At 34.7% G+C, this 8,905-nt stretch overlaps 1 non-coding gene across 1 annotated transcript; it reads right to left on the bottom strand.

Annotated features, from left to right (window-relative positions):
• Window positions 1-8,497: 8,497 nt before the first annotated feature.
• Window positions 8,498-8,603, bottom strand: LOC124888320. The gene has a single exon (XR_007046447.1). It is a non-coding gene; the product is annotated as a small nucleolar RNA R71 (small nucleolar RNA).
• Between the last annotated feature and the right edge of the window lie 302 nt (window positions 8,604-8,905).

Raw genomic sequence — 8,905 nt, 5'->3', positions numbered from 1 at the left:
GGCCATCATACTTGGGCTAGAAAAGGGAGTTACTGCCTTTTTTGTGATGTTCTGGGTGACGGTCCATCGCAAGCTCGATGGTCCATCAACCAGGCCATCGTACCTTGGTGGTTCTGACTGCTTTCAGTAAACGACCATAACTTCCTCGTCCGATGTTGGATTTTGACAAAATTGGTATTAATGGAAAGCTTATTCATTTCTCTACATGACAAAAAGTAGATATTATGGAAATTATATACGGTTAACTATATTCCTCACTTGGAAAGACACTTCTCAACCTTTTAGGGCCCGATTTATACTCTACTAAACACACTCTAAGGCCACACTATGAGAGAATTTTGTAGGGTTTAACTGTGCAAGTCTAGTTTGAAAATATGAACAAGGAAAAATGTATGAAAATTGAGTAAAATGCTGAACAGGGGAAAATAGGGGAGTAGAACTGCTCTCATTTACCATGATCGTGGCCCCTATGCGCTATCACGGTTATGCGGGTGTCAGCGATCGTGGCCATTTTAGTCACTTAACCCCTAGTATCCTTCATTTCTCTTACACTCCCTTTTTAAGATTGTGCTCTCAAATCTAAACTTCATTGTTGGCCAAGTTGTAAGTTCTCAAACAGCCTCTGTGCACATCCCACTTGTATCACAACTTTGGTAGGTGACATGAATCCTTTCTTTTATTTTTGAAAGGGGGCCATTAAGTGCATGATTAAGAAAGGTTCTAGAGTTTTAATTTTTATGCTTTACATGTTATCATCCTTATTAATTTTGTGGTGTTGGTTGCTTGATTGAGGTATGAACACAAGTGGCGAAACCTTGAGTACCTAATTATGTGTAAAAAAAGAAGGGTAGACACATGTGATATGCAATGAGAGCCAAAAACCCTAAATGAGTGTGGTAACTCAAAATTGAGTCTTGTGGGTGACTTAGGATCTTGAGAAACATATTTTATCATGATTATAATCCAAATTAAGGTAAGATTTTATCACTTTATTGATGCATTTCTTAGTTTTTGACCCAAAACCCCAAATTCAGTTAGGGCTTGATTTTAGCCTAAAGTTTTCTTAGCTTACACCCATTTTTAGGGTTCTGATTCCATTAGCTTGATATCATGTTGGGTTGGCCTCAAAAATTTATTTTAAATTTATAGGACCCACTTAAGTTTTTTGGTAGCATTTTTGGACCTGAAGCACTATGGTTTAATATGGTATCATTATTCTCGTAATGATAAGTAGATTATATTTTTGATAGTGTGATGGAATTTTAGGATTGTAAAGTAAAGAAAGACATTAGTAAATGATGTAAGGTTTTGCAGTTCATCTTTGAGGTAGGCTTATGTCTACTTTTCTTCGTAAGATTGTGTATGATATATATTACGTATGAATGTGAATGTTAAGTTTGATTGTGAGTTGAATGACTTAGTCTTGGTTATTGAATTTAGGGATTAGATAAGAGTTTGGACCCGTAAGGTGAAATACTTAGTACCTTTTAGAACCTTATTGCCCTCTCCCTAGATTGGACTAAATTGCAACATGGATACGATATAATTCTAGGTTTGGGATGTGGTTTATGTGTTTGAATCATGGTTAGTATAATTAACCTTACTTGGGCTATTCTAGTGATCTTGAAGCCATAATTTTGTTAGAATTGACATAAATGGCCATGTTTCTAGACGAAATTCCTATCTTTGGATTGTTTATGGCCTACCTATTATCTAGAAGTTGAACTAGATACCTTAGCCTAGTTTAGGGTATAAGTTACCTAAATATGGAAATTGAGGATTAGAAGTGGGATCGTCCAGCCTACCTTAGGCCAAGACTTGTGTTAGCCTTTGTGGATTTATCTACAGATGTTAGGCATAGTTGATACTAGTAAACCTTAGTGTAAGGTTACTTTATGGTTTGATGAATAGTGATGGTATGTCCCCCTAATAATGATTAACGACTTATGTCTATGATATTCCTTATGAAAATGATATTAGGCCTTTAGAGATGCTTTTTCCTCTCAAACCTGGTATTGAGACCTTAAAAATACTATTTCCTCTTAGATATGATACTTGATCTATAGAGATGATATTCCTCTTAGACATGATAATTTGCCTATAGAAATGATATTCTTCATAGTTATGATATCTCTCCTAGATATGAGATGCCTTATAGATGCAATATGCCTCATAGTTATAATTTATGGCCAAGTGATATGATATATCTCCTAGATGTATGATACCTTACTTATAATATGCTTACTAGATGTGAGACGATTACAAATATATTTTTTGGACTATAAATATGTTATTCCTCATAGTTAGGCTATCACTTATAAATATGAGATGTCTTACTAACATGATTATTGATATAAGTTTTGGATACGAATATGGGCCTATGGCCATGATTATGATGGTATGATTTTTAGGACACATTATTGGGCCAAAGGTTGTGTTATGATATGAGTTGGATATTCAGGAAGTAACTATCCTTGTAAAGGATACAGGTGTAGTTTATGAATATATATATTTTCATAGACACATCTCTTTGATATGAGATAGAGGAAGATGTGGTATAATGCTTATGATTCCAATGTTTGAATACTGGTGATGGCATTCATAGATTCGGTACATTCATGATCGTTATATTTGTAAATGATTTTATTCTAGTTAATTTATGATCTTATGACTATTATTCCTAAGAAAAAGTTAAAACCCACTTTTCGCCTTAAAAAATAGATTTCTTTACAAAGGTAACCACCTAGATTAATGGATAATCTATATGTATTAAAGAGGTTGATAATGATGCTTTAAAGATCTAAACTAGATAAATTTTGTTCCATGTATTGACACTATTATTTACTACGATTATGAGATATTCGAACCCCTTTCTATACTCTATAATTATTTAGTCCCAAAAATTACTCCAGGCAGTGGATTTATGAACTTATACTTTTTTTAGCTATGACTTGAGTCTATACACCTATTATATGTGTATGCTCATCAAGAATGTGATATTGATGATAAATGATGAATTATGGAAATATACTCCACCTTACTTCTCTTTTCATGATTATTTACTTTAGCTCTCATAGGGCTCGTTCTTTACTTTAGCCTTTGTGGGGATTGCAATTTACTTTATCTCTCGTGGGGCTTGCTCTCTATTGATGACATTGATTTGGATATTATGATGATATGATGACAGACAATAATGTCAGAGGATGTTATAATGATGATATTGATACCCGGCAAGGCCGGAGGATGATTATATTAATGTACCTATGTGCACATCTACCGGTTTGAGTCTAGCTAGCCCTATGTATAGCAACTATATATACACTCGGCAAGTTCAGAGGTTAATTATGATGATTAAAGTTATGATAGAGATGGTTATGATGAGGAGAGTATGACATTAATTATGTACCTTGCATTCATTCTTGAATGTGCATCGCCTATCACCAGTATACACCTATGTCTGTCATCGCATATGGGAGTGCTACATAGATATGGGTGATGACTATGCCTTATGTTATTGTATGCTGATTGAACCTTCTGAGCCTAGGGCAATGGGGGTATGCATAGGCCTTTCTAGGTATTTAATTGTCCGAAATAGCCGGTTACTCGTGCTATCATTGATATTTATATTGTTATTATTATGATCATTATGATGCCTAGATTATGAAAGATTGCTCATTAATTTGTTATCGAGATTGAGGTATGATTTTGGCCTCTTCTATCTTATAATTTCATTATTATGCATGATAAATTCATGATGAGATATACGAATTAGAAATCCTGAGCTTGTTAGTACTAAATCCTAATAGGATTATAATGAGGCCTTAATATGATAATCTAGGCTATGCCTCGAAAGGACCTTACACCTATATATATATATATATATATATATATAGCTCTATGTAGATATGGTATTACTGTATATCCCTTTCTTGTTTTGTTCAATTGTATATTCAATCCTTGGCCTTGTATATTTATAAGTGCAAATGGAATAGGATAGTACATCCTTGATACTTTCTTAGCCTTATTATGATAGCTTCTTGGACATAAATAGAATAGGCTATCCCTATTATCCCATTGGCTTGTTATATGATTACTCGACTCTTGGATATAGTTTCCATTTATCTTATGTGCCGTATATATCTGTTTTATCTTTGGTTCTCAGTTTGTAGTTGCCTACTGAGTACCATTTATTTTGTACTCATACTACACTTCTGTAGCTTACAAATCATAGTATGGGTTATCAACATTGGTTTGTACATTGTGTAGAGTAACCGTGGTTCAAAGACTTAGAGTGAGCTCCAAGAGCTTGGAGTATTACTTACCTCCCTCTTATATACTAGATTTGTCTCTATGTTGTGTTCAGAGATAAGTTATTTCAGTATAATTTATTTTGTCTATTTCACTTTTTTACTCATTATATTAGAAGCCTTGTACTGATACCAACAGGTTATGGGATTATATTATGCAATTACTCCTTAATTTTATCTATTCCACAATTTTCTCTTTATACATTTGGTAGTCTGTTACTAGCCGTTTCGAACTACGGGTTTGGCTTGCCTACTGGTGGGTTATAGTAGGCACCATCATGACCTAAGAAATTGGGTTGTACAACTATCATTGTTTGTAAAAAATCAAACTTTACATTTACAGTCTTTACTTTATCTTTACAAGCTGTTAGCCATAAAACCATCTATAGTCTTTCTTTTTATCACAATTAGAGTCCTGAAAATATTCATGAAGTCATAGTTACTTTCCTTAGATTTTAGAACAAATAATTTGTTGAGTCTTTCCTTAGATGTTTAGCATAAATATATCAAGTCCTTATAGTCTAGAAAATAACAAAAATATGTTATTTCTAAATATTCACCATCTTCATCAAGTTTGTGTAGTCTGTATAAATTTTTACCCAAGTTATACATGTGTCCAACCATTAATAAAACTTTGTCATGTAAAAATAACTACCTTTATGAAGTATATGTGCTAAATCCTTAACAAGATATATCTTCCATATATCTACCTCTGCCTAATCCTTACTCCATCTTTGTCTAAAAATCTTATAATCCATGGGTGCAGATTGATTCTTTGCACCAAAAAAAAGCCTGAAGGAGTTAAGGAATATGTTGTTGTCTTAGCACTTGACCAGCATATCCTTATGACTCAAATTGAACAATTTATCACTCTCTAGATTCCAAAAGAATTTCCACAACAGTGGAAAATCCATGGCTATACCCATATCCATTTTAGTGTTATTTGTGTTGCATTGACTCATCATGGAAGAAAAGTCCAGCCAATAAAGGCACGTCTTTCTCTCCTTGATACGATATTCAATAAATACCAATATGCAAATTTGGGTACTTTGGATATTGCCCTGGATATCGGGATAGTCTTTGACACTTTATTCCCAAACTTTAACATATCCCTTTCTGATCCATAATTTACAGAGGCACTAAGAATCCAGGTCCAAATCCTTAAAACTTAACATGTTTCTTTTACTGTATGTACAACAATAAACTACCAAATAGCTTGACAAGTGCAAAACCGCGAAAGAAACCTATCCATTCCAGGAGATAGCACCTCCTTGTCTTTACCCATAGACGTCACCAATAGTACAACTTTGGATGTCCAAATCTTGAGGCAAGTATCTAGGGAGAAATTTCTCATAATTCTTCCAATTTCATGGGTTAATAGTTATGAGAGGCTAAGAGTCCAACCTTAATGTCTCCATTTATTTTACCCCATCTTATCTACTAAACCTCATAAGATATCTCTCCCTATCCATATATTTATCCCTACTGATAAATATCTGAGTGAAGAAAATACAGATCCAGCACATATCTCAGACCTCCTTAAAGTATCCATGATAGATAATGATTAGATACAAGAATTCAATCATGAGGGATGTAATGTGCACCGGTTCAAATATATTTTTTAGGACACTATCCATGGGTTAGAACCTATAACTGTGTGGAATGCGAAAGGGGCCAGCTAAATTATTATGATGATGAGAAAGATGAGGTAATGTGGGATGAGTACTGGTATTGGGGATTCCAAGAACGTTGTTTCCAAAAAAGAAAACCTCCCACTCCATCCAAAAGGGTGCCTTCTACCAACCTTAAACACAAAATGGTGTACCCATCACTCAAAAAGAATAAACTAATACACACTCCTAAAATACCATAAATTATCTTATCTAAGGAAAATCAGGAATCCAATCAATATGCCAGACTTATAAAAGCATTAGAAGAAAGGTGGTAGACTATCTAGTCTAATACATGTATGTTGGGAACCTCGATACTATACTTTACGGACCATCAATGAAGGTAAATGTCCTTACTCTAGGAACAGATCACTCTGTTCAAATATGGAAGCACCAATCCACAAACTATCCAAACATACACCATATTTTCCACATCACCACAAGAGTTACGACAACTATTTTTCTCTTTCCCACCTTGTTCATTTACCTCCATATCTTTCAATTCCATCCAAAAGAATAAGTAGGAGTTTGACATTTCTACATTCATGATGAGTGGTGAATTTACCACTCATTTACACTTGACATTCGTGTAAATTACCCTATTTCAAAAAAAAAAAGACCTATGTATGATTAAATGCACTAATTTCCATATTTTAAAGGTGTACAGGTTATGAGATGCGAAGATATGGACGAGCTAAAAAGGATCAAATAAAGAGAAAGGATTTGTAGCTCAAAGACCTGGAGCTGAAACAAGCCTAAGTTACCATAGTTGTGGCCTGAGGGCTGCCATCATGGCCAGCCAAGATGGTCAGCAACCGTGACCACATTGATCTACATGTGGCAGCTATAGCCATGATCACGGAGAATTTAGTGAGATTACAGTCACACGAGATTTAGATTAGAGGCAGTTTAGTAATTTTCAGCAGCCGACCCTAAATACTTTAAAATCTTAAAACCCTTTCCCATTTTAGGCATTCTAGAGACTAGCAATACTTTGAATTTAAAATTGAAACCCTAAATTGGGCAAGAATTGTAAATTTGATTTTGAGATTTTTATTTTGATATTTGTGAAGAATGTATGCCTTGAACAACCCATTTGGTAGATGTTTCTCTCTTTTCTTCATAATTAGCTAAATCTTTTAGTCTTGGGATTATGTTGAACTAAGGTGCAAATTAGCTATGTGTTGTGATGTATTTGTGATATGCTAGTTAGATGATAATTGGGTTATATTATTTCTTGATTAAATTGTTTAGGATTTGTGGGTGAAACCCCCAAATGCCCACATGGGTTTGTGAGTGAAAACTCCTTGATCTTGAAATCCCAAACCATCCTTAAAAAAGGGGTTTGGGTGAACTATAGGAACTTTCATCGTCCTTGAAAAAAGGATATGGGAACCAAGGCAATAGAATACAATTATTGGGTTTAATCTACTCATTTTCACTATCCTAGACATAAGGGTGATTTTTGTGGTTGATTTTACCTTGGGCATCATCCTAGAAATAGGGATGCCCTAATTGAGATAGTAGGTGAATATGATTGTCACACTTGTTAGGTACTCGAAAGGGTCAACAAGTAATCTTTGAGGTTTTATTGAGAAATTAGCTTCAAGGGCCCTAGACCTAACCTACAACATTAGAAGTTTACTGACATGTGTATCAAATCTTAGACACCCACACCTAAGTTGCCCTTAGGTAGATATGATCCGAAGATTCTTCGAATATCAAAGTTAAATTAAAGTCTATTGCTTCATTTTTGAAATAAAGTTACTAGTGATATACACTCTCCCTTAACCAAGAAAGCCCCCAAATTTTCAATTATGTTGTTTACTTTACTAACACTTCATGTATTATCTTAATAGGGCTTAATTACCCATAATACTAAAACTCTATTTTTCACTCTTTGTATATTAAACCTCAACGTGAGTTGGGATAGTGACAATAACTGTCCTCTACCACTTTAGATGGTATAGGTGAGAGATATCAAAAAGGCTCCATTATCAGCGAGTGAAATTTAATTTTTATTTGTGCGGTATTGGTTCTTACTTAGGGTATACCCATAGTGCTGTGTATTTATTTTGGTTGTTGATTTTTCTTTTTTTAGGTAATGTACGTAGCATATGCGGAACCATGAGCAACAATGCTAGTCAAGCCAGGTCTTTTGATGGCCCTCTAATAATAGCGGAAACTCAATGACGTTGGTTGTTCAAGTTCCATCCGGATCCCACCCACTCATGGGAACGGTATCTTTCATATCACAAGCATCATGTTGCATATGTTGCAAATGAAGCGACTTTATGGAGGTCAAGTTTATAAGGACCCCAACCTTCATTTAAGGAATTTTGTAAATGTGTGTGCACCCTTTGATATCACATGCATAACCCATGAGTTAATCCGGCTTTACCTTTTCTCTTTTCTCTAATAGGAAAGGTGGTATTTATCTTCTATCTAAATCTATCACTTCATGGGATGAACTCACCACATCCTTTCTTGATCGGTATTTCCTACCGTCCAAAATGCTTTAATTAGGGAATAAAATCATCAATTTTAGGTAACTGAATGGAGAGCCTTTGTATGAAGTATAGGAAATATTCAATGGAAAACTAATGCAATGTCCAAATCACGAGGTCCCAAAGAAGATGATTCTCAAAATTTTCTACCGTGCTCTTGACTCTCTCAAAAAAATCATAGTGGATAATGCGGTGGGGGGATCTCTTATGAAGTTGCATTATTATGCCAGAATGAATTTGCTTAAGGATGTTACCAAGAAAAATCGAGGATGGCATACCCAAGATGTTTAGGTTCCTAAGAGTTCTCCCACAACATCCTTGGTTAACAAGGAACAAAGTAAATAAGATAAAGAAAGAGAGGAGAACATGGTTAAGATGATGACGCAACTAGAGCTTTTGACAAAACATATGTTGGGCGCAC

The sequence above is a fragment of the Capsicum annuum genome, chromosome 10 (genome assembly GCF_002878395.1).
Source record: "Capsicum annuum cultivar UCD-10X-F1 chromosome 10, UCD10Xv1.1, whole genome shotgun sequence".
NCBI lineage: Eukaryota > Viridiplantae > Streptophyta > Magnoliopsida > Solanales > Solanaceae > Capsicum > Capsicum annuum.
This window is presented reverse-complemented; position numbering and strand designations above follow the sequence as displayed.